General features: G+C 36.5%; 1 protein-coding gene across 13 annotated transcripts in view; it reads right to left on the bottom strand.

The window, feature by feature from the left end:
• CALCRL (calcitonin receptor like receptor) overlaps positions 1-20,275 on the bottom strand; it is a 126,297-nt gene that overhangs the window by 80,016 nt on the left and 26,006 nt on the right. For 4 of the 13 annotated variants that reach the window (XM_042243643.1, XM_060409656.1, XM_042243645.1 and 1 more), the window contains one exon: positions 17,055-17,189. The exons of the other annotated variants lie outside the window; for them this stretch is intronic. The gene's annotated coding sequence lies outside the window, so the exon portion shown is untranslated. The remainder of the gene's footprint in view (positions 1-17,054; positions 17,190-20,275) is intronic. 13 annotated transcript variants of the gene reach the window in all.

Raw genomic sequence — 20,275 nt, 5'->3', positions numbered from 1 at the left:
ATAATACCTATTTAGGGCTGATGTGTTAGTATGTAGCAAGCAAGTATGTAGTATGTAACTTAAAAATTAACATTTACTGACATATTACTGTGTACCCAAAAAATGTGATTTATTATTATGATATATTTTAATATCAAATATCATTAATTTTCTCACAGTAAGAGAAATGGGAAGCACCATATCTAAACAGGGACATCAGCATAGCAAATATTTTATTTATGCAAAATTTCATTTATGGGAAGAAAGATCTCTTTTCTACCATATTTTATTAGGGTCACAAGTCTGGAAAGTTGTATAAGTGTAGTTGCCTGAGGTTAATTAGCATATTGTTATACTAGGAGGTGTTTGAATTCCTGAATATCAGTCAATAATATTTCATTCCTAAATATAAAGTGAAAGTCATTCAGTTGTGTCCTACTCTTTGTGACCCTACAGATTGTTAGTCCATGGAATTCTCCAGGCAAGAATACTGGAGTGGATAGCCTTTTCCTTCTCCAGGAGATCTTCCCAACCCAGGGATCTAACCCAGGTTGAACCCAAGTCTCCCACATTGTAGGCGGATTCTTTACCAGCTGAGCCACAAGGGAAACCCAAGCATACTGGAGTCAGTAGCCTATCCCTTCCCCAGTGGATCTTCCTGACCCAGGAATCAAACCGGGGTCTCTTGTATTGCAGGCAACTGAGCTATCAGGGAAGCCCTCCTAAATATAAAAGTAACTTAAAAATTAAAGTTATAACTAGATGACCACATTTTAAACTCACTGCTTACATATTAATATAGGCAGCAGTATGTCATAATGAATTAATTTAAAATCTACTTTGCACTAAAAGAGATCATAATTATTAGCAGCTAGACCTATAGGATACTAAAAACATAATTTTTCTTTCATAATAAAATTAATTTTATCATAATTGAATAAATAATGTCTAAACTCAAAGTGCACATGTGAATCTTGGTTTAAAATGGCATTTAAATGGCAACCTATGCACAAGGGCCTTTGTGACTCAGATGGTAAAGAATCTGCCCCAATGCGGGAGATCCAGGTTCAGTTACTAACTGTAGGTGTTTTGGTTTTTGAAACAAAACAATGTGAGAAATATGTATATTCTTTTTGTATTTCCCTCATTCATCCAGAAATTTCATTTCCCAGAAAACAAAAAAAAAAACATTTTGTTTATTGATTTATTGGTTTGGTTAGGAGTAGACACTGGTGCTGTCTCAATAATCTCTATGGTTAAGAGTTAATCTCACAAGTCCAGCCCCATGGGGAAGGAAGAAGTGGCAAGAACCCTGGTGAAGAGGTTTTTATGCATTCTATTGGTCAAAGTGTGAGAGTTCCAGATGATCAGATATAAGACATGAGGCAATTCCACACTAGAGAAATCTAGAGAAATGTTTTCTAAATATTGAGACTTGACTAAAAGTTATGCTTATCTGCTTGCCTTTAAACTTTGACATTAGAGCAAGTTTGATGAAGCCCTAGAAAACAGTGAGCATAAACAAAGGAAATTTTCAAGATGTCTTTTGGCAAGCAGATCTAACTTTAGGCTGTGATGAGCTAACAAAATAAAATAATTTTTTTTTAAAAAGGGATAGCATTAAAAATATTGACTCACAAGAGAAAGAGAAATCCTTCTGAAGAATCTGAGGAGGAATATAGATTTGAAAAGTAAACTTATTAATAAAAAACATTTTTATAAGCCTCTGTGGTATCTAATAGTGTCTATGACCAAAAACTAGCAGTGTTTCTGACATTAACTTACATTTAGCCATGAAAGCTTCTAATTATGAATAGTTTATAAAATCTTTGGCTGAAAGTTCTTATTGAAGGGCTGATATGTAAGAAGCTCTTATATAACAATTTAAATCGGGAAGTTACTGGTGTATAGAAAATATCAACTGTAAAAATTAATAAATAGAATCTCAATTAAAATAGGGTCAGGAGGCCAGAAAGGAGAGCTCTCATGCCCTAAAATGATAGTAAAGCTCAAGAGGAAGAAGAAAGACCTCATCTTCTTTCTTGGCTCAGCCAACAAGAAACTATCACAACTTAGCCAATGAAAAGCCATGGACCCTTCACTTACTGTAGTCCTCCCAACTTCTTTTTCTCCTCCATAAAAGAGATCTCCTCTCCATTTTTGTGGGGAACTTGCATAAAACCAAGCACCAACTGCAAGGTTTTTTCAGGTTAGTTAGTTATTGCCAAAATTAGATTCTAAATTTCTTTCTTACCACCAAACCTCTGTATGTTTTATTCAACAACAGCAACCCTGACCCGATTTTGTGGTTAAAAACTGGATGATATAATCTTTAAGGCCTTGAAGAAGAGTCTGATGAACTCACCTGCTCTAGGGCATCTCAATTATCAGATTCCCTTTTTTTCTTTTTGTATATGAAAAGGAAGCAAATGTCCTTGGGGTGGTCACTCAAAAACATAGGGACCACCATTTACCCATAGGATACTATAGCCAGCAACTAGACCCAGTGGCACTGGGATACAGCTCTTGCCTTTAAGCCATTACTACCACGGCCATTTTGGTTAAGGCTAATGAGAACATTGTTGCGGGATTTCTCCCTAACCATTTTTGTATCTCATGCTATAGTGGCTCTCCTGAATTCCCATCATACTTAACATTTCTCCACTAGTCAGCTCATCTCTTATGAAATCTTTTTTTAAACTACTCCTCACATAATTCTCTCATGCTGTAGTAATCTTAACCTTGCTACTCTCCTCCCCTCTGTCACTGATAAAATCCCTCACAACTGCCTAATACTGATGGATCACCTCCTGACTTTTCATGATGACCTGCAGGAAGTTCCCTTGAATAACACTGAAGTCTCATGGTTCACTGGTGTTTCTTATTTAAATGGCGACATTGCCAAATATTTTACAGAGTATGCTACTGGAACACATTTTGGTACTGTTGAGGCAGCATCTTCACCTATGTCTACTTGAGTCTAACAGACTGAATCAAATGCTCTTACATGGGCTTGTACTTTAGCCAAGGGCAAATTTGTCAATATTTATACTGAGAGTAGATATGCTTTCAGAGTAGCTCATGATTTTGGAATGTTGTGGAAGCAATGTGACTTCTTTACTTCCAGAAAAAATAAAACAAAAAATGTTCCTTATGTTCAGAAATTACTGAATGCAATATTTTTACTTGCCACTTTAGCTATTACTAAGATTCCGGGGAATTCTAAACTTTGACTATCCGGAAGTTAGAGGAAATCACCCTGCTGACATTCTTACAAGGGCTGCTTTCCTTAAAGGAACCAATGGCAGCCAAACTGCCGTCATAGTCAAAAGTGATATTTTCCCCAAATTATAAGTTATAAACTGGCTAGAAAAGCCCAACAATTGGCTTCAGAAAAGGAAAAAAACAGAATGAAAATTCAACAATTGTTGTTTGATAAAAAGAGAAGGCTCTGACTTGGATCAAATTACAACCCAGTCTTTCTATAGACTCTCAAATTTTCATTCCTCACCATTGAACATGCATTAAAACACCAGTTTACTGACAAAATAATAGCATTCATGAATCAATGAGTGGGGAAACATTATCAAGGCTACAAAAAGTGCTCACCTCATTTGTCCCACTGTCCAAAATACAACCTAGGGTAGCCTGTCCATATTGCTTCTGAATATTCTAAACTTCCTAATTTGGGGCTTCCTTGGTGGTTCAGAGGTTAAAGCATCTGCCTGCAATGCGGGAGATCTGGGTTTGATCCCTAGGTGGGGAAGATCTCCTGGAGAAGGAAATGGCAACCCACTCCAGTATTCTTGCCTGGAGAATCCCATGGACGGAGGAGCCTGGTGGGCTACAGTCCATGGGGTCACAAAGAATCGGACACAACTGAGTGACTTCACTTCACTAACGGGTCATTTGAGATCTGGTAAATGGATTTCATACAACTTACTCTGTCTTATGAATATAAATAAGTTTTAGTCAGAGTCTGTATGTTTTAACACTGGACTGAAGCCTGTAGCAAAGTCATTTTGAAAACTAAATTATCCCTACCTGAGGAACCCATGTTACTGATCAGTTACTTTAACAAGTCTGTGCTATTGACTGCTTTTGCAACATTTCCACTGCCTTTACCACTCTTAATCCTCTGGTTTAGTTGAATGCACTAATGTCTCTATTACAACTCAATAGCAAAGTATGTGAGGTCCTCCAAATATCTTGGCCAAAAGCATTGCAATTGGCTTTTCTATATCTTAGATCCACTCTTTTGGAACTCATAAACTTTCACCCTTTGTGATAGCCACAGGACTCCCATGCACTGACTCCTGTCTCTTCTGACCTACAAATGAGAAAAGGAAAGATATTCCAATATTACAAAAGTCTAATAGCTTCTATTTCTTTCAAAAAATCATGTTTTGGTAGAGCAATCTTTTCACAGTACACTGTCAGGAAATGAAGATCTTAAGTATAATACTTTGCAAACTGGAAATTTCACCAATTGGAAAAGATTCCTACAGAAGGCTCTCTTCAATCTCATTGGAAAGACCCCTATCAGGTACTGCTAACCAACTGTGGTACTGCCAAACTATAAGGAACAGACTCTTGGGTTCATATGATACACCAAGTCCTGACTGACAGGCAAATCATCTGCAAGATGATTGGAAGAAAAGAGTTCCCAGAATTGAAGGAAATAGCATTTGATGAGACAACTTTCCTCAGATATCCAGACCAGGCCTTTTGGAAGTTCATCTGCCAAGCCTTTGATTAGATGACTACGATCTTGAAAACAAATGGGCTTTAAATAAAAAATACCTGAGAGCTCTCCCTTCTACCACTGCTTTTTACTTAAATATGATCTCAAAAGATCCATGCATTTTCCCTTTGACAAGGAATACTACACTTAGGAAAGAGTCTTCCTGGCATTGAGGGACAAAGAGCCACTGAAACTGGAAAAACCTGACTCGTAACCAGCCATGCTTTTAGAGAAAGACCTTGCTCAAAAAAAGGGAAGTGTAGAAATTAATAAACAGAAACCTCAGTTAAAATAGAGTCAGAAGGACAGAAATAAGAGCTCTCATACCCTGCAACTGTAACAAAGCCTAACATGAAGAAGAAAGACTTCCTCTTTTTTCTTGGCAAAAGTTCAGCCAATAAGAGACTGTCATAACTCAGCCAGTGAAAAACCATGGACTCTATTTACTACAGCCCTCTCAACTTCCTTTCCCCCACTATTAAAAAAAAAAAAAAAAGCCACTTCTCCATTTTTTGTGGGTGACTTGCATGTGACTTGCCATGATTTGTGTTTGTTTGGTTGCTGAGTTGTGTCTGACTCTTTTTCAACCCCATGGACTGTAGCCCGTCAAGGCTCTCCTGTCCATGGGATTACCTAGGCAAGAATACTGCCATTTCCTTCTCCATTGCCGTGACTGAAGTCCCTGGATTGCAATTCTATGCTGATCCCGAATAAATCCATTTCATGCTGTAGAAGTAACTGGCAGGCTATTTATTTTAGGTCAAAAGGATGATTATTTTTTTACTTAGGGAATGAACTCAGTTATTACCTAGGATTAGTTATAAAATTTCTACTCAACCCAACCAATGTCAACTCCATTTTCTTTGAAATAATGTCTTAGAAATTCTCAGTGTTGTGGAGTAAATTGTATCCCCTCCCAATTAATTTTGTTGAAGCTAAAAGCCCTAATGTTGGAGATAGGGACTTAAAGGAGGTTATTAGGTTAAATGAGGTAATAAGTGTGGGTCCTTACTCTGATGACTTTATGCAGAGAAAATGAAGCTCCAGGGATGCTCATACACAGAGACAAGACTGTGGCAGACGCAATGAGACTGTGATCATCCACAAGCCCATAAGAGAGGCTTAAGAGAGACCGAACATGCCAACACCTAGATATTGCGCTTCCAGCATCCAGAACCAGGAGAAAATTAATTTTTATTTTTGAAGCCTCACAATCTGTGATTTTTTTTTAAATTTATGGTAGCCTTAGCAGAATAATACAGTTGGATTGAGTTAGTTCTCAGAGCTTGACTCTAAATAAAAACTGAAGAAAATTTTCTAAGAATTTTATTAAGGTGTTTTAAATATTATCTCATTTTAACCATTATCTCATTAATAAACAGACCTTTTCTTTAAAATTAAAACAAAAATATTTTCATTTGCTAAAGAGCTATTATTTTAATAAAAGTTATTATACGTGAGGTTAAATTAAAATGAATCAAAAAAACCTTCCTTAGATTATTTTAATTAGAAGTATAAATCTACCTCTAAAAGATCTATGCTATCTGCCTGATAGCATTATGAAGATGAATAGCATAATATTAAGCCATTAAACATAGAAGTTAAAAAAACCCTATGATTAATAACTGTTAGTTCAGGAACCTCACACTACTCTTTCTGGAAGCAGAGACTGGCTCATATGTCAACTTAACCTGTTTGTCTTCAGTTCAGTTCAGTCGCTCAGTCGTGTCCAACTCTTTGCGACCCCATGAATAGCAGCATGCCAGGCCTCCCTGTCCATCACTATCTCCCACAGTTCACTCAAACTCACGTCCATCGAGTCGGTGATGCCATCCAGCCATCTCATCCTCTGTCATCCCCTTCTCCTCCTGCCCCCAATCCCTCCCAGCATCAGAGTCTTTTCCAATGAGTCAACTCTTCGCATGAGGTGGCCAAAGTACTGGAGTTTCAGCTTTTGCATCATTCCTTCCAAAGAACACCCAGGGCTGATCTCCTTTAGAACGGGCTGGTTGGATCTCCTTGCCTTACTAATCACCAAATCTTCAGTTGCCACTGTCACCAAACTATACATTTCTGACAGAAATTACTCTAAAATCTACAAAATGAAGTAAGTGCTAACATTTCTAAAAGAGCTTTCATTGTAAGAAAATTAAAAATCATTTTCATGTAGTGCTCAAAGTTGATTTGTTGATATTTCATATGTTTAAAGACTGCATCTTTGCCAGATGAATTTAAAGAGAAGTTTCTGTCTTTTGCATCAAGAATCAGTCTGATTAAAAGACTCATTTAATGAACTAATTCTGGAATAGATGGAATTTCTTTCATGAGCTTATGACATACTCATCATGCGTATCTTAGGAAACTCTTCTTTAATGAATCACTGTTTTTTCAAAGTATAAAAATGACACTATAATGAAGCTGTTTGAAGGTAGAGCTCAAATAGGCTAATGGTCATAATTATGTTTCTTCTTTTGAATTTTTTTAAAAGGAAAGAATTGGACCAATATGGAGAGGCAGGTGTCCTTATGGTGAAGATCACTGTATATGATTATTCTTTGCTAAGTTTCACCTATTTGTCGACAGCCACAAACAAAGCTCAGGACAGGCTAAACAAGTTTTTAAAAAATCTGTTGAAAGGATATATTGTATGTATCCTAAAAATATCGTATAACATTCCTTCTATGCAGACTCTAAAATGAAATGAAACAAATGAACTTATTTACAAAACAGACTTACAGAGAACAAACTTATGGTTGCCAACCAGGGAAGAATAGGAGTAAGAGATAGTTAGGGATTTGGGGGATGATACATACACACTGCTGTATTTAAAATGGATAACCAACAAGATCCTGTCCATAGCACAGGAAACTCTGCTCAATGCTATGAGGCAGCCTGGGGAGGAGGGAAGTCTGGGGAAGAAGGGATACATGTATATGTACGGCTGAGTCCCTTTGCTGTTTACCTGAAACTATCACAACATTGCTAATCAGCTATACTCTAATATAAGATAAAACATTTTAAAAAGGGGATACATTGAAAGAAAAGTAAAGTGAAGTCGCTCAGTCATGTCCGACTCTTTGCTGGCCCATGGAGTGTAGCCTACCAGGCTCCTCCATCCATGGAATTTTCCAGGCAAGAGTACAGGAGTGGGTTGTAATTTCCTTCTCCAAGGGATCTTCCTGACCCAGGGATTGAACCCGGGTCTCCCGAATTGTAGACAGATGCTTTACCATCTGAGTCACCAGGGGAGAAAGCAGATATGAATTCTTGTCATATACTGGCTGGAGGAAGCCAAATCATTATGGGCCTCATGCAACTTAATTTGAAATCTAAACTTGGCAGGAGATAACACGAATTTACATTTCAGGAGTACATATGTTTGAGTGGTATCTTGAGAGAAAAGAAAGAATTTTGAAATGTACACAGAAGTGATACAAGAGAGTAGAGGTGTGGGGAAAGGCTAGTGTTCAGAAAGGAAGATGAAAGAAAGATAATTTCTAGTATCCAGTCTTGGATTATTTACACATAAATACAAATAGCAATATATGTCTTAAAGTTTATTCTAAGTAGGCCTAACATATCAGAGGGAATCCCAGGTAGCTCAAATGGCAAAGAATCTGTCTGCAATGCAGGAGACCCGGGTTCAGCCCCTGAGTCAGGAAGATCGCCTGGAGAAGAAAACGGCAACCCTCTCCAGTATTCTTGCCTGGAGAATCCCATGGGCAGAGGAACCTGGTGGGCTACAGTCCCTAGGGTAGCAAAGGGTTGGACATGACTGAGCACCTTCAACATATCAGAACATTGATTCAATATTCTGGGTTTTGAGAAAGGATTAAGTTAAGGGATCGAACCCAGAACTCCCACATTGCAGGTGTATTTGTTACCATGTGAACCACCAGGGAAGCCAAAGAATACTTGAGTGGGTAGCCTATCCCTTCTCCAGGGGGTCTTCCTGACCCAAGAATCGAACTGAGGTCTTGTGTATTGCAGGCAGATTCTTTACCAGCTGAGTTATCAGAGATGCCCCAACTTATCAGAATATTGATGCAATATTCTGGGTTTTGAGAGAGGATTAAGTTAAAGATTCCAAAGTTAATTGAGAATTTCCTCTGAACACTCTAAAGGGAGGGTATCTGTAAATGTTGACTAATAAGAATTTACGTGTTACCTTTCTTAGATTGAACTACCTGAGCCATGAATAGAGTAATCCTTAGGTATACATAGATCAGTAGCAGTACCCCCCATGTGGAAGTAGCTCTACTCATTTTTTTCCCATCTGAAAATAACTTCATTAGGAACTATCACATACCTCCTTATTACTAGGCAATGCACGTAAAAGCCCATCAGCTAGGTAATCCTGTAGTTCACTTACAATTTTCACCATTTCAAACACTTTGAAACCTACTCTTGGCTCTATACTATTTTATCTTAATTATGTCTAAATGAACTTTTTCATCATTATTCTATGGCTGAAATTTTGTTAGGTTACAAAAACTTCTGGATACTAAGTTATATTATCAATAACTCCGAAAATTTCTAATTTTGTCTGCACCTTAGAACTTGAAGCAATTTCTTACTATGTGCCCATAATCATGATAGATGCTATAGAGAGGATATTAAAATGGATAATCCTCACCATTAGTTACATTCAATTTTGATTCTTTGTTTATGTTAAGAACATTACAGTATACTTCAGGAAAAAATGAATGATATTAAATAATGCTATATAATTTCTACCTTGCAATTGATCATTGTATAAGCAATTACAGAACCTTCAATTTTTCAGAATTAGAAAAACAATATAAAACATGACTTTCGGAAGTATAAGCATTGTGAATATATTATTGTTTAAATATCATTTTTTAAATAATATAAAAAAGTCAATGTCATACAAAAATTTACTGTATGCTGCTGCTGCTGCTGCTACTGCCAAGTCACTTCAGTTGTGTCCGACTCTGTGCGACCCCATAGATAGGAGCCCACTGTCCCTGGGATTTACTGTATAGAGGACACTTAATATTGAAGAAGTGATATGTCTTGATTACATTCAAACAATAGGTCAGATATAGAGACTAGAAAAATATCTCTTAGCTCCAATTCCTTTGGGTTTCCCTACGTTGTCTCTGGGGATTTAACCTAGGTATGCAAAATCCTGTGAAATGAGTTAATGACATCCTCAAGATAAAGTATGAACAGTCAATGATACTCACAAGTGATCAAGTAATCTTTATTACTGAGATTTCAGTTGCAAAGTATTATTTTTAAACTAATGTAGTTGCACGTCATTTCAGCAGATTTAAAAAGCAATGACTCAAAAGAATTATATTTAGTGAACAGGGTGAGCTTTATCTTTGTTTTTATCTACTTCATCAGTGTTTGAATGATATTCTTGCTAAAACGTCCATCTTCAACTTGTGTAATAAATTACGTATTTTCTCAATCCTTTTTCAAGGTAAATACTTATTGCTTACTCAATTTCTTAAGGCCTTGGGGCTAAATAAGGGCCAACTTGCTATACAAAAAGAGAAAAGTAAAATAAAATGGCAATTGAGTGATCTCCTTTCAACAGGAGGCTTACCTAGTTACTCAGATGGTGGTCTATAGACAGTGGATACAAAACTCTAAGCACATGTGTGTCCCTTACCGTCAACATATCAGGATTTGAAAAGCAATTTCAGAAACTTATTTGATGGGACCAATTTTTTTTAAATAGAAATATCAATTATACTATTTATTTGATCAGGTTTGCACTGAAATTGCATGAGAGATTTTGTAGCAACAGCTACCCTGAAATTTAAGATATATCAGCATGTTAGGTGATCCCAGTTAATGGACAATGGGTAGGTCATGAATCCAAAGTGGAGTAGTTTTTTGAAGTCCGGATTTAACAGTATGTGACTACATGTTTTAGGGCATCATGAAAGAAGATTTTTCAAACCTGTGAACAATAGCAATGATCTTGGAATAAATAGCAAAAAATGCTTTGTTAATTTCCATGTTAAACATAAAAGAAATTGTCCAGAAGTATATGAGGAAAACTTAAATTTATACAAAGAATTCAGTTCAGTTCAGTTCAGTCGCTCAGTCGTGTCTGACTCTGTGACCCCATGAATCGCAGCATACCAGGCCTCCCTGTCCATCACCATCTCCCGGAGTTCACTCAGACTCTCGTCCATCAAGTCAGTGATGCCATCCAGCCATCTCATCCTCTGTTGTCCCCTTCTACTCCTGCCCCCAATCCCTCCCAGCATCAGAGACTTTTCCAATGAGTCAACTCTTCGCATGAGGTGGCCAAAGTACTGGAGTTTCATAGAATAGTCAGCACAAATGTTTTAAAGAAAAATGAGTACTAACTCTGCGACATCAGATTACTATTTTTTTCCTTTTAATCAGCCTTTTTATTTGCCTGCCTCTCAGTTTTTCATTTAAAAATAATCAGTTGTATCAAAAAACTATAAGGATCCAGCTAGTCCTACAAATGGAGAAGGCAATGGCAACCCACTCCAGTACTCTTGCCTGGACAATCCCATGGACAAAGGAGCCTGGTGGGCTGCAGTACATGGGGTCACAAAGAGTCAGACACGACTGAGCGACTTCACTTTCACTTTTCACTTTCATGCATTGGAGAATGAAATACCAACCCACTCCAGTGTTCTTGCCTGGAGAATCCCAGGGACGGTGGAGCCTGGTGGGCTGCTGTCTATGGAGTCACACAGAGTTGGACACAACTGAAGCGACTTAGCAGCAGCAGCAGTCCCACAGAGAATAGCAAGGAGAGATAAGAAAGCCTTCCTCAGTGATCAATGCAAAGAAATAGAGGAAAACAATAGAATGGGAAAGACTAGAGATCTCTTCAAGAAAATTGAAGAGAACATTTCGTGCAAAGATTGGCTCAATAAAAGACAGAAATGGTATGGACCTAACAGAAGCAGAAGATATTAAGAGGTGACAAGAATACACAGAAGAACTATACAGAAAGCATCTTCATGACCCAGACAATCACGATGATGTGATCACTCACCTAGAGCCAGACATCCTGGAATGAAAAGTCAAATGGGCCTTAGGAAGCAATACTACAAACAAACTAGTGAAGGTGATGGAATCCCAGGTGAGCTATTTTAAATCCTAAAAGATGATGCTGTGAAAGTGCTGCACTCAATATGCCAGCAAATTTGGAAAACTCAGCAGTGGCCACAGGGCTGGAAAAGGTTAGTTTTCATTCCAATCCCAAAGAAAGGCATTGCCAAAGAATGCTCTAACTACTGTAAAATTGCACTCATCTCACAGGCAAGCAAAGTATTGCTCAAAATTCTCCAAGCCCGGCTTCAGCAGTACATGAACCGTGAATTTCCAGATGTTCAAGCTAGATTTAGAAAAGGCCTCTTTAGAAGAGATCAAATTGCCAACAGCCACTGGATCATAGACAAAGCAAGAGAATTCTAGAAAACCATCTATTTCTGCTTTATTAGTTATGCCAAAGTCTCCGACTGTGTAGATCACAACAAACTGTGGAAAATTCTTAAAGAGATAGGAATATCAGACCACCTTACCTGCTTCCTGAGAAACCTATATGCAGGTCAGGCAGCAACACTTAGAGCTGGACATGGAACAACAGACTGGTTCCAAATCAGGAAAGGAGTATTTCAAGGCTTTATATTGTCAACGTGCTTATTTAACTTATATACAGATTAGATCATGAGAAATGCTGGGCTGGATGAAGCACAAGCTGGAATCGAGATTGCCAGGAGAAATATCAATAACCTCAGATATGCAAATGACACTACCCTTATGGCAGAAAGTGAAGAGGAACTCAATGGCCTCTTGATGAAAGTGAAAGAGGAGAGTGAAAAACATTGGTTTAAAACTCAGCATTCAGAAAACTAAGATCATGGTATCTGGTTCTATCACTTTACCGCAAACAGATGAGGAAACAATGGAAACAGTGGCTGACTTCATTTTTTGGGGGCTCCAAAATCACTGCAGACAGTGATCGCAGCCATGAAATTAAAAGACGCTTACTCCTTGGAAGGAAAGTTATGACTAACCTAGACAGCGTGTTAAAAAGCAGAGACATTAGTTCAACAAAGTTTAACTAATCAACAAAGTTCCATGTAATCAAGGCTATGGTTTTTCCAGTGGTCATGTATGGATGTGAGAGTTGGACTATAAAGAAAGCTGATTGCCGAAGAATTGATGCTTTTGCACTGTGATGTTGGAGAAGACTCTTGAGAGTCTTTTGGACTGTAGGGCGATCCAACCAGCCCATCCTAAAGGAGATCAGTTCTAATTATTCATTGGAAGGACTGATGTTGAAGCTGAAACTTCAAAACTCTGGCCACCTGATGTGAAGAACTGACTCTTTGGAAAAGACCCTGCTGCTGGGAAAGTTGAAGGCAGGAGGAAAAAGGGATGACAGAGGATGAGATGGTTGGATGGCATCACTGACCTGATGGACATGAGTTGAGAAATCTCTGGGAGTTGGTGATGGACAAGGAGGCCTGGCATGCTGCTGTCAATGGGGTCACAAAGAGTTGGACACAACTGAACTAAACTGGAGTCTTACAAAGCTATAAATCTAATGTATTAGAAAACTGAAAATAGGACTGCTTAAAGCTCTGTGCTCAGAAATGGCCCAAAAGATTTCCAAACATCAGATCTGTAACAGAGATAATAGAAATCACATTATATTATATTTAGTTGGGACTTGTGAGAGGAAAAAAAATAACTCCTGTTCACTACTGAAAATTTTTGAAGATGCAGTTAATCTTCAAAACAGTGATAGAGAATGATGGAATTAATAATAGAGTGTTAGAGAATTGTTCTGGCTACAAGTATATACCTTTTCAAACTAGGCACTAGAAAATTTGAACCAAAAATTTAGTCTTATTCTTTTAAATTTATCTTTATAAACAAACACACTTGTTCGTCTTTATTTTCATTGCATGTTTTTTTCCTCAGAATACATTTGAATTTCAGCTAATGTGTTTCAAGCTACATGTATGTATGTATATACATTTGTATATATCCACATACAATTCCACCAAATATTCTATGAAATACCAGGTAGAATATGAAAATTTATAAAAGTATACAGTGTCATTTTCCCCCAGTAAAGGAAACACAGGAACTATCTTAATAGGATTATGTTGAGGAATATATTTATGATTTGGCTGAAAGATAAATGCTAAGGTCTGCTATGGTTCAGAAAACTTGCTCTTTTGATAGTAAACTACATTCTACAGTATTTTGTGGTTTTATGTGTATGCATGCATTATTGTTTCTAGTGATATGGCAGTCTTTGTGTCACAGGATCCTTTATTTAATGTCCAAAGGCTTTGGAAAAATTGATAGTAAATGGGGAATAATAAACTTTTCCAGAAATATGTAACTAAGATAGGCACACTGTATAAAATGAAATCCCAAATGATTTGAAGTTAGTTTGTTACTAATTATATAGTAGTAAACGTGAAAAACAAATTCATATGTGAGATAATAAAGAATAATAAATTCAGCATGGCCATAATTTTTACTTATAGATAGGCAGGTCTCTTGCTTAATATCTAATTAAAAGTATAGCCAAATTTGATTTAAAAGATGTGGATATGCCCAGTGAGGTCATTTTTACCTTTGGCATTTGATAGTTGCTGTTTACTGGAATTTCTTACCTCAAGTGATATTCGGTGTCATACAGAAAAACATTTGAAGAGAGTGTTGAACTTTCACCTGGAGGGTTTGGTTTCTCTAAAACAGCCTAAAACAGCAAAAGTGCATCTAAAGGGTTTCTTGAGTTATTGTTGCCAGGTCTGCTTCCCAGACTCATTGAATCGTAGCACTCATTTTCTTTAAATCCAGGATCTGTTTCTCATTGGCAGACATATTTAGACTCAACAGAGTAAAAGCTACCAGTTATCTGTGTTGCTTTTCCCTTTGTCTTATGTCTAGTCTCTGAGAGAGCAAAGAACTTTTAGTCACAGCAGGAACTTCCTGTAAAATACAGTAAATGACTGTTTTCCTCCTATGCCGCACCCTTTATTCTTTCTGGGTGCTGGGCATTTCTCCCTTACTTTAGGTCACTTAAATAGAAGTCAATAAATGTAAATGTGTTTTCATTTACTTTCAATAACTAGTAGACATATAGATAATATCACATTAAATATATTAGCAAGACTTTACATTAAGCAAACACACCACACAGTGGAAAGGCTTGCCTGTTGCTGCTGCTGAGTCACTTCAATCATGTCCGACTCTATGAGGCCCTATGATCTGCCGCCTTGTCAGGCTCCTCTGTCCACGGAATTTTCTAGGCAAAAGTACAAGAGTGGATTACCATGCCCTCCTCCAGTGGATCTTCCTGATCCAGGGATTGAACCGAGGTCTCCTGCATTACAGGCAGATTCATCACTGCTGAACCACCAGGGAAACCCAAGACTTGTCCATCTGGCCATTTTTAAGTATATTGTGACTGATGGGTTAATACAGACAGAAAATTAGATAATCTAGGAAAGTTATAAAAATGGGCAATTTAGGAAAAACTGGCTTGAAGTTAAAAACTAGCAAAATTATAATCCTGACAGGTATAAATGAACTGTGGCATAGGCTGATTGGAACTTTCACTTTGATGTCTTCATGCTTGGGTCTGCAAAATTTGGGAAGAGGGAAAATTTTATCAAAACCAATCTATTCCATAAAAAGATAATTAACTTGCTTTGAAAAGAAGATTAAGGAGGACTTGGAAGATAGGATAGGAGACAAAATGAAACAATAATAAAGTATCTTAAGAAAAGAAACAGGGTTTTCTAATGGGGGAGAAGGGTGCTTTTTTTTTTTTTTTAATTTGGGGTTTTCTTACAGAGGGGAAATCCACACCCTAATGACTATTACAATTAATCTGGAGTCTAATGAACTCTGCTGAGATTTGGTGGAGGGGTTTGATTCTTAATTCTAAGTATAGATCTATCCCACTAAATGAGCTTTTCTGATATGATAAAAACCTCTTTCAAGATAGGTACTCTGTTCAACTGATTGCTTTTTTTATGGATCATTGCATCTTGGAAAAAGACTAGAGTTTTTACACAACTAATGACAAGCTCTTTTGTTCTTGGAAATGCATAATATTCTTCATTATCAAAAACAAAACTTCATTATCAATAAATAAATGTAAGCTATTTATTAATCCTAAACTACAAATATAAATTATTATATGTAGAAACAAAAGCTCCAGTTGCAAAGGATCTTTCTTAATCTCCTTATAATTTATTATCCTTAATGACAAAAGGGAAACCCTTATGGTATCTTCTAACCCACTATTTGCAAAGCCTTATATTTATTTTCTTACTAATAGCATCTAGAGCTCATTTCCATGTGATACATGTAGTATCTCATCACCTTATCCCAGATCCAACACATCCTCCTGTAATTATGTCAAGTTAAGAACATGAGGTTAGTTGTTTTGGTTACAACTCCGTGCTACAATGAAAGGTACGATATTATAATTCATCACATTTTCACAGTAAAATGCCTATTTATTAGTAAACTTATTTTAAGTGTACTTTTCATGCAAGAGGGAATGCAAGATGAATTAAACATGCCAATCTAGTGCAAGTGTTCTAATTTTCCTATTGATGCTATTTCTAAAGTAATTTTAAAACTTCATCCATTTAAGTTACTAGGTCATTTGCAAAGTGTAATATTTGGCACATTTTAAATGTTGATATATTAAACTATAACTGTTATATTATTTTCAATGAAATATAAATGCGAGAATAATTTAATACCCACACAATCACTTGTAGAGAAATGAGTGTTCTCTTTATAGCTGGAAATTTCTTAATCTCCTTGACATCATATCCACTCCACTATCCACCTTTTGCTTACAGAATTTTATTCTATTGAAATATATTTTTTTAGTGTTCCAATTCTTTTAAGCGACTACATTACAGGAGAACCAGGAAAAGTCATAAGAGAGAAACAGAATGAGTAAAGACGGAGAGTGGAGAAAGGAAGACGGAAGGAGAAAGAAGCAGGTCACTGAGTAAGCAAGTGAGGCTTAAAAGCTATCATCTCGCAGCATCTTTCTTTTCCTGTGAAGGATTCACATGGTTACTATGCAAACTTCTCCTAGTCTTTTCCTAGGAAAATTTTCAATGAAGTCTTCCCTGACCAAACTATTTTATGCAACAAAACATATACCTAGGTTGAAATTTCATTAAAAAACTTACTCGTCTGAATGAGTAAGGTTTAAAAATCTTTCTCAATTGCTTGACCATTACAATTTTATTAGAATAATAATAATGATGGTGATGATGATGATAGTAGCTCGCACAAGACTTACTCAATTCCAAGCTGTGATCGAAGTACTAAATATTTCCACCTCTACTTCTATTGCGCTTTCCTGGTGCCTCCAATGGTAAAGATTCCGCTTGCAGTGCAAGAGATGTGATTTCAAGCCCTGGGTCAGGAAGATCCCCTGGAGAAGGGAATGGCTATTCACTCCAGTATTCTTGCCTGGAGAATTCCATAGAAAGAGGAGCCAGGCAGGCTACAGTCCATGGGGTTGCAGAGTCAGACACAACTGAGTGACTAAGACTTTCACTTTTGCAGAACTTCTATCAGTTCTTATAGATAGTGACCACCAAGTCTGGAAACACCAATGATACATAATAGATGATGACCAATTTATAATACATAAAAATGTAATATTTACCTTTTCAATCTTTATGATCACATTATTTATATATATATATATATATATATATATATATATATATATGAGGTACTATTTATCCCAGGTTTACCTATGAGGAAACAGGCACAAGTAGATTTATTAACTTAACCAAGTGATTAAAAAAACTCTTTGATTCAGGGTTTGAACCCTGAGAGTTTGCCTCTAGAGTTTATACTCTAGATCAGAACATAATAAATTCATTACAAAATTTGATACATAGTTTTTAAACACAAAGTAAAATTTTATTAGAAATATATCAGATGAGATGAAGAAAGTAGAGGCCATGTGTACTTTTGAAATAGGTTTGGCAAACATCAATGTGTCCGTTGTTTCTGTACTCCTTTTTATGGCCTCTGAGATTGTTATGTCCTGCAGAAATGCTTTGTATAATATTAATAGTGAGACTCAGAAGGGTGAAATAGTATGTGTGTGTGTAAAGAAGTAAAAGGAAAACTATGAAAGAAAAAGTGAAAAGGGTGACTGGCTGGCAACTTAGACCTTAGAAATTTTGGATCTGGAAATTGATTTCTGTACAACAAGCATTTTCTGCCTACTCCTTAGATATATTCATAACCCAGTTTGTAGATCATTGATCTAAAGTGTAAGATATATGAAACCAAAAAAATTCAATCTTACCAAAAATAAAAATGTATTGCATTTGAAAACTATTAGACTGAGCACTGTAGTCAGAAAAATGAATAAAACAAATTATAATTTAATATAATGTATGAAAGCTTATAGTATCTACACTACATAAAGGGCTTCCCAGCTGGTGCTACTGGTAAAGAACCCGCCTGCCAATTCAGGAGACTTTAGAGCTGTGGGTTCAATCCCTGGGTCGGGAAGATCCCCTGGATAAGGGAATGGCAGCCCACTCCATTATTCTTGCCTGGAGAATCCCATGGGCAGAGGGGCCTGGTGGGCTGCAGCCCATGGGGTCATAAACTGTCGAACACGATTGAAGTGACAAAGCACGCATGCACACTACATATAACATGTACTGTGCTGTGCTTAGTAGCTCAGTGGTTTCAGACTCTATGGCTCTTTCGGTTGCCACGCCCTCCTCCAGCAGATATTTCTGATCCAAGGATGGAACTTGCTTCTTCTCCCGTGTCTCCCGCATTGCAGGCGGATTCTTTGTCCACTGAGCCATCGGGTAAGTCTGCATATAATTTAGTTCCTATTAAACTTCAATGACAACTTACTTTTAGATAATTGTCATTATGAATAGATTGTTATCATAATTCATTACATAATTACCATTAACATTGATACCGGAATTTTTTTCACTAGAAGGAACTATTTTTTGTATGTAAAATACATCAAAAATAACATATGATAGAGCAGATACATAACAATGAATGTTTGCAGTTGCTTAAATATATATAAAAAAATCTCCTCTCCATGAATCAATGTTAGAAAGTGTATTATTTTCACTCCTATAAAGGAAGCAGGAAAATGAGTGATAAAGAGGAAAAGAGAGGATCTAGAAAGATGGAGAGAGGCTGGAAATAGACAAAATATTGGAAAAACCAAGTGATCTTTATAAATGACGATGTCTACCACTTGATCTGAAATTGTTTACATAGCTAATATGTGAATCTCTCCTGAATATTTCATATGAAAATATTCAATGAAGTCTACTACATGCAAAACAATTTATGTGTCTGGAATTTTTTATAAAGATCAAAAAAAGAACTACTTCAGGGGTCAATAAAAAAAAGAACAGCTTTATGCACTAAAATAGAGTCTGATTAAAAGTAAGGTAACAAGGAGGTTTCAGAGAAGTGTATTTTCAAAGAATACCACCATTTATAGGATGCATTACAATATGGAAATCTCTTACAGCTTAGAATACTTGTAGATTTTTTGACACTGAAAATGAGACCCCCAGGTCACTGGATCAAGAACAATACTGAATTATTGAAGAGGTGTATTATACTTAGGTTCATGCTTTATTTTGCATGTGAGATTTGTAAGCTAACATAAAAGACAAGTATATATAGCAAATGTTCCTAATCAGTTGTGCTAAACTCATTTTGTTGAATCCATAATTTTTATTTGAACGATTTTTATTGGAAACACAGCTAATTATACAGAAAGATAACTGCTATTTTTTTGGATATTCCAACTATTAAAAAATTGCATCTTTTAACTTTTTAAAAAATTACATTTAAAATAGATGCTATATATTTTTATACCTACTCTTTGTAAGAGGTCATTAATTACATCTTCTAGAATAATGATGTCCCCTAGTTTACCTGTTTTTAACTCTGAGCAATAAGACAGTGTGCTATTCATTTTTCAAGGAATGGTAAGACAATTACGCATGATCTATATGAGTAATTTACTCACTAAATATATAATTTTAGGGGAACATTCTAATACAATTTGTAATACACTTAACTGAGTTTACAGGCACTATAAGGTGTACTACACAAAGGTTTAAAATAGCTCTTTACAAATGCTTATTTAATGTAGCTCAGGGACAAGAAAGATAGACATAACTAATTAAAGGACCAAAGTAGAATGTAAAATGTACCCTTTGGAAATGATGATTAAGCCAAGAGCCAAAGTGACCAAGAAGAGTTATAATAAAGGAGAATCTTGGAGTTTATTTTTATTTTGAGCAGCTCTTTCTCTCTCTCTCTTTCTTTTTTTTTTTTTTTTCCTTTCTCTCAGATTTAATCTCCTATTCTACAGATAGGGAGACCAAACTCCAATCTGTTTATGTGACATGCAAAGTCAAAAGCTTAGCTAGGGGAGATATGCTCCACGATAGACCAGCCCTCAGTGGCCAGCCTCTCGAATTACACACCAGTGGCTCC

Source organism: Ovis aries, chromosome 2 (genome assembly GCF_016772045.2).
Source record: "Ovis aries strain OAR_USU_Benz2616 breed Rambouillet chromosome 2, ARS-UI_Ramb_v3.0, whole genome shotgun sequence".
Taxonomy (NCBI): domain Eukaryota; kingdom Metazoa; phylum Chordata; class Mammalia; order Artiodactyla; family Bovidae; genus Ovis; species Ovis aries.
The sequence above is the reverse complement of the archived record's forward strand: the minus strand, read 5'-3'. Positions and strand labels throughout refer to the sequence as shown.